General features: G+C 44.9%; 1 pseudogene; it reads right to left on the bottom strand.

The window, feature by feature from the left end:
• Positions 1-364: 364 nt before the first annotated feature.
• On the bottom strand, positions 365-6,658 carry LOC144640039 (uncharacterized; annotated as a pseudogene).
• Between the last annotated feature and the right edge of the window lie 468 nt (positions 6,659-7,126).

Raw genomic sequence — 7,126 nt, 5'->3', positions numbered from 1 at the left:
ACAAGTACAAGAATTCGAACGTACAATGCAAAAAAAAAGTAATTAGCGTGATGTCCAATTCATGGTACTTAGAGTAGTTTTCAATTGAGTGTCGTAAAACCAAAACCAAATTAACCACTCTGGCCAATCAAAAATGACACAGACAATCCAGTGAGCCAATCGAAACTCGAAGCCGGGACGAAGCGCGGGAAAACGTGCGCGAGCGAGACACGATTGGTTTTGGTTTTACTTCTGATTGGCTAAGAAAGTGGCGCACGTTTTTTGAGCCAATCACCAAGGGCAGTGATGCAAAACCAAAGCAAACGAGAATTATTTTCGACACTCAAGTGAAAACCGCTCTAATTTCCAATCACAAATTACAAGCTCAAACAAAACTTGTTCTATTGCCTACACGTCGAATAGCCTGCACGTCTGATATTTTCAAAATATAATCATCCTTTATGGGAAACTGGTTTTTCCGTGTGGGGTTTGGAGCCAACACAATTTCACCACTTCCTGCTTCTCCATGTGCGGCAATGTGCACTAAAGCAACCGAACTGATTCGTTTCAGCACCTCATCTTTAGTTGCTTCCTTTCCCGTGAGAGGAGCGGTGTTACACCGCTTCTTATTAAAGCGTGAACACTTAAAATATGTCTGGAATGTTCTTTGTGTTTTAACCAATCACATGCGAGAACTTCAGACCGCAGAAACCACAAACAACGAATGGGTTTCCATCGGTCACGGAACGATATTCGGTTCTCGTTTCGCTCCAATTTACAAGTAAACACTAACTGTAATTCCTTCCTTTTTGAGAACATTCACTGCCCTACTGAAGAATATGTTTGAGTGTTTTTTTTTATAAAAAAAATGAAAAACCGATGCGCCCGACGCTACGATTTGCCCCAGTTGCCGGCAATTTTCAAAAATTGTAACGAATTCGTATCTGCAATTCGTATTTGATACACTGATAGAAGGAGGGTTCGTTTCTTCGATAACAGCGAAACGATAGCGGGAAGGAAAAGCGAAAATCAAACGATTGAGCGATTGAGGTGTTTACTTTGCACCAATCATACCAACATTTTCAATAATTTTCGTCTGGAGCCTTTGCAGTTTGCAGTCTTACGATCACGGAACCTCTTATTGTTTAAAGGTTGAAATCGTTTGCCAAAATTAATCGAATCCCTTGTTCTACCGAAAAGATTTACAATCAGTAACGAAAACTCCACAATTTTGTATTTTATATTCGGTTTATCGTGTTTACATCTTATGTCTAGACGTGTCTACAACATACTGCATACGCTGAACCATGTCGTATAACGTCGCTAGAGAAACTGTCCTTTTTTTTTTCTTTCAAAAATCCCTGAAACCATGTTCTGGATGTGGCCCTCGATACGAAAGAATAGCAGTTCTTTAAATTCCTGAAAAAGACAGAGCGTGTATCCTGAAACAAAATATGAACTTAAGTTGCTCCGTGACCGATAGAAACTCATTTATTGTTTGTGGTTTCTGCGGTCTGAAGTTCTCGCTTGTGATTAGCTAAACAGAAACATTCCAGACATATTTTTTAGTGTTCACGCTTTTATAAGAAGGAGTGTAAGAATCTCGCCTATCATTCTTACTTCCTCTCTGGCGTATGGCAACTGCGCTAATTTGGGTTTACCAAAGATGTTTGTGATTTCCTCCAGACATGGATCTCCCACAAGCAGCGCCCCACTCTTAGCGTGGTAGCTCTCAGGAGAATCCGCAATCAGCTTTAAACTTGACAGCGAGGGAATAACGCGGATCCTGACCGATTCACTGAGGTATCTTGAATGTTTATCCACAAAGGCAGCAAAAGGAACCAAGTGCAGTGGACCATCCGGAACAATGATTATTTCATCACATTGAAGAACGCTTGTAATGGGGCCAACAGTATTGTCATACAGGAGGCGCAAAGAATAGTTCTCACAGCCAACAGGCTCCGCTATCAGTTTACCGGATACTGTATTGGACGGCGATTCATTTCTTAACTTATGCGAAGGACGATCCCCACATTTACGGGGAACCGCAATGTCACTTTCTTTGAAAGCTTTTTTTCTTAGTCCATTTAAGAAGATGGTAGCGTCTTCATTTTGTATCTTCACTTGTCTAAACTGCAGGTCATTTCCTTTGCAGAGTACCCATAAATTGATCTTTGTACCGTCAAGTGCTACGAAAACCATTTGTTTCGATCTATCGCTTTCTATTGTCGATGCCATTTCACTGAGATCAAGACACCCAGACGTACGTAATTCAAGGCCATACTGTGATTCCATGAGATCCATCAAGGCCTGTGCTTGTCCTTGCTCAGCAGCACACAAAGCCTCGTCAGTCTTTGAAAGCCTTACCAGAGTTCTCCACAAGGCCGTGTACGCATCTTGATGCATATCACGAAAGTTTACTTTCCAAACATCCTCCTCCTGAAGAAGACATCTCATGTCATTATACACATTTACACTGGATCGATAACAATCCAGAGCCTCATGTAAACAACCCAACAATTCAAACTCAAGGCCAAGGGAATAAGACGCACATCCTTCCCCACTCCTGTCACCCACTTCTTTAGCAACATCAAGATGCTGCCTGTGGTATTCTCGGGCTAGTTCAAAATTTCCAAGACGCCGGTAACAAGAACCAATTCCACAAAGCGCAATTCTTTTGTCAAAATTGCACCGTTGCTCTTCCGCAATCTTCAGACCTTGTAGGTAGTACTCTATGGCTCCTTTAAAATCACCGAGACCACTGCGAATCCCGCCGAGAATTACAGAGGAACATCGTTCTCCGGCCATGTAGCCCAATTCTTTGACAATAATATGATAAAGCTTGTGGTACTTCGTGGCCCGTCTGAAATCACCAAGGCCACTATAAATATCGCTAAGATTGCCATAGGCACCTCCTTCTCCAGCCCTGTTGCCCACTTCTTTCGCAATGCTAAGATGTTGGTTGTGGTACTCAATGGCTTGTTTGAAATCACCGCGGCCATTATAAGCAATGCCAAGATTGCCATAGGCACGTCCTTCTCCAGCCCTGTTGCCCATTTCTTTCGCAATGCTAAGACGTTGGTTGTGGTACTCAATGGCTTGTTTGAAATCACCGAGACCTTGAAAAGCATTGCCAAGATTGCCATAGGCACGTCCTTCTCCAGCCCGGTCGCCCACTTCTTTCGAAATGCTAAGATCTTGGTTGTGGTACTCAATGGCTTGTTTGAAATCACCGAGGCTATCATAAGCATTGCCAAGATTGCCATAGGCACGTCCTTCTCCAGCCAAGTCGCCCACTTCTTTCGAAATGCTAAGACGTTGGCTGTGGTACTCAATGGCTTGTTTGAAATCACCGAGACCTTGAAAAGCATTGCCAAGATTGCCATAGGCACGTCCTTCTCCAGCCCTGTCGCCCACTTCTTTCGCAATGCTAAGATTTTGGTTGTGGTACTCAATGGCTTGTTTGAAGTCACCGAGGCTATCATAAGCATTGCCAAGATTGCCATAGGCACCTCCTTCTCCAGCCCTGTCGCCCACTTCTTTCGTAATGCTAAGATCTTGGTTGTGGTACTCAATGGCTTGTTTGAAATCACCGAGACCTTGAAAAGCATTGCCAAGATTGCCATAGGCACGTCCTTCTCCAGCCCTGTCGCCCACTTCTTTCGCAATGCTAAGATCTTGGTTGTGGTACTCAATGGCTTGTTTGAAATCACCGAGGCTATCATAAGCATTGCCAAGATTGCCATAGGCACGTCCTTCTCCAGCCAAGTCGCCCACTTCTTTCGAAATGCTAAGACGTTGGCTGTGGTACTCAATGGCTTGTTTGAAATCACCGAGACCTTGAAAAGCATTGCCAAGATTGCCATAGGCACGTCCTTCTCCAGCCCTGTCGCCCACTTCTTTCGCAATGCTAAGATTTTGGTTGTGGTACTCAATGGCTTGTTTGAAATCACCGAGGCTATCATAAGCATTGCCAAGATTGCCATAGGCACCTCCTTCTCCAGCCCTGTCGCCCACTTCTTTCGTAATGCTAAGATCTTGGTTGTGGTACTCAATGGCTTGTTTGAAATCACCGAGACCTTGAAAAGCATTGCCAAGATTGCCATAGGCACGTCCTTCTCCAGCCCTGTCGCCCACTTCTTTCGCAATGCTAAGATCTTGGTTGTGGTACTCAATGGCTTGTTTGAAATCACCGAGACCTTGCAAAGCATTGCCTAGATTGCCATAGGCACGTCCTTCTCCAGCCCGGTCGCCCACTTCTTTCGCAATGCTAAGATTTTGGTTGTGGTACTCAATGGCTTGTTTGAAATCACCGAGACCTTGAAAAGCATTGCCAATATTGCCATAGGCACGTCCTGCTCCAGCCCAGTCCCCCTCTTCTTCGGCAATGCTAAGATGTTGGTAGTGGTACTCAATGGCTTGTTTGAAATCACCGAGGCTATCATAAGCATTGCCAAGATTGCCATAGGCACGTCCTTCTCTAGCCCTGTCGCCCACTTCTTTCGCAATGCTAAGATGTTGGTTGTGGTACTCAATGGCTTGTTTGAAATCACCTAGACCTTGAAAAGCATTGCCAAGATTGCCATAGGCACGTCCTTCTCCAACCCGTTCGCCCACTTCTTTCGCAATGCTAAGATCTTGGTTGTGGTTCTCAATGGCTTGTTTGAAATCACCGAGACCTTGAAAAGCATTGCCAAGATTGCCATAGGCACGTCCTTCTCCAGCCCTGTCGCCCACTTCTTTCGCAATGCTAAGATTTTGGTTGTGGTACTCAATGGCTTGTTTGAAATCACCGAGGCTATCATAAGCATTGCCAAGATTGCCATAGGCACCTCCTTCTCCAGCCCTGTCGCCCACTTCTTTCGTAATGCTAAGATCTTGGTTGTGGTACTCAATGGCTTGTTTGAAATCACCGAGACCTTGAAAAGCATTGCCAAGATTGCCATAGGCACCTCCTTCTCCAGCCCTGTTCCCCACTTCTTCGGCAATGCTAAGATGTTGCTCGTGGTACTCAATTGCTTGTTTGTAATCATTGAGAGCTTTATAATCACAGCTAAGTTTGCCATAGGCGCGTCCTTCTCCAGCCCTATCCCCCACTTCTTTGGCAATGGTAAGATCTTGCTGGTGGTACTCAATGGCCTGTTTGAATTCCCCGAGACCGTGATAAGCATTGCCAAGATTGCCATAGGTACGTCCTTCTCCAACCCTGTTTTCCACTTCTCTATCAATGCTAAGAGCTTGCTGGTGGTACTCAATGGCTTGATTAAATTCACCGAGACCGTGATAAGCAGAGCCAATATTGCTATAAGCAGCGCATTCTCCAGCCTTGCCCCACTTCTATGGCAATGCTAAGAGCTTGCTTGTGATACTCAATGGCTTGTTTGAATTTACCGAGACATTGATAAGCATTGCCAAGATTGCAATAGGCACCTCCTTCTCCAGCCCTGTCCCACACTTTTTTGGCAGTGCTAAGATCTTGCTGGTGGTACTCAATGGCTTGTTTGAATTCCCCGAGACCGTGATAAGCATTGCCAAGATTGCCATAGGTACGTCCTTCTCCAGCCCTGTTTTCCACCTCTCTGTCAATGCTAAGAGCTTGCTGATGGTACTCAATGGCTTGTTTGAAATCACCGAGACCTTGAAAAGCATTGCCAAGATTGCCATAGGCACCTCCTTCTCCAGCCCTGTTCCCCACTTCTTCGGCAATGCTAAGATGTTGCTCGTGGTACTCAATTGCTTGTTTGTAATCATTGAGAGCTTTATAATCACAGCTAAGTTTGCCATAGGCGCGTCCTTCTCCAGCCCTATCCCCCACTTCTTTGGCAATGGTAAGATCTTGCTGGTGGTACTCAATGGCCTGTTTGAATTCCCCGAGACCGTGATAAGCATTGCCAAGATTGCCATAGGTACGTCCTTCTCCAACCCTGTTTTCCACTTCTCTATCAATGCTAAGAGCTTGCTGGTGGTACTCAATGGCTTGATTAAATTCACCGAGACCGTGATAAGCAGAGCCAATATTGCTATAAGCAGCGCATTCTCCAGCCTTGCCCCACTTCTATGGCAATGCTAAGAGCTTGCTTGTGATACTCAATGGCTTGTTTGAATTTACCGAGACATTGATAAGCATTGCCAAGATTGCAATAGGCACCTCCTTCTCCAGCCCTGTCCCACACTTTTTTGGCAGTGCTAAGATCTTGCTGGTGGTACTCAATGGCTTGTTTGAATTCCCCGAGACCGTGATAAGCATTGCCAAGATTGCCATAGGTACGTCCTTCTCCAGCCCTGTTTTCCACCTCTCTGTCAATGCTAAGAGCTTGCTGATGGTACTCAATGGCTTGTTTGAATTCACCGAGACCGTGAAACACATTGCCAATATTGCCATAAGCATGTCCTGCTCCAGCCCTGTCCCCCTCTTCTTCGGCAATGCTTAAATGTTGCTGGTGGCACTCAATTGCTTGTTTGAAATCACCAAGACCATGATAACAACAGCCAACACTGCGGTAGGCAGTTCCTTCTCCAGCCCTGTCCCTCACTTCTTTGGCAATGCTAACATCTTGCCTGTGGTACTCAATGGCTGTTTGAAATCACCGAGACCATGATGAGCATTGTGAAGATTGCAATAGGCACGTTCTTCTCCAGTCCTGTCCCCTATTTCTTTGCAAATGCTACGATCTTGCATGTGGTACTTATGCACCAGTCAATATAAACCCCCGCACCCCCCCGGCCGGGACATAGCGGGGCATTTGACAGGAACTTACATCAAAAGTTGTTTAACACCCCGCACCCTGTGGCAGTTTTTATGTTCTAATGGGAATAAATACCCCCGCCCAAGTGCCCCGGTCCTTTCGGAAATAGCGTCAGCTTAATAATTTATAGCCAATGGATTTAAAAAAATAAAAAAACAAACAAAGATACTGTACACAACAAGAACGTTTATTAAAAATAGTAAAAATGGTGATACAGATCGACATTCTCGGGAGCAACGAACCGCTGCGCGATACAAACTTTAATCTTGTCTCCCCCAGATATTTCCTCCAACCGGTCCACATCGATGAACTCGTTCAACTCACGGTCAAACTTCTGAAGAAACACATCCGTACTTTCTTCAATCGAGAAGCACTCTTTTAATCTTTTAACGATATCTTCT

This window comes from Oculina patagonica, unplaced genomic scaffold, assembly GCF_052425735.1.
Source record: "Oculina patagonica isolate OP01 unplaced genomic scaffold, crgOcupat unplaced17, whole genome shotgun sequence".
Lineage (NCBI taxonomy): Eukaryota > Metazoa > Cnidaria > Anthozoa > Scleractinia > Oculinidae > Oculina > Oculina patagonica.
Note: the sequence above shows the minus strand (reverse complement) of the source record. Positions and strands in the feature narration are given on the sequence as shown.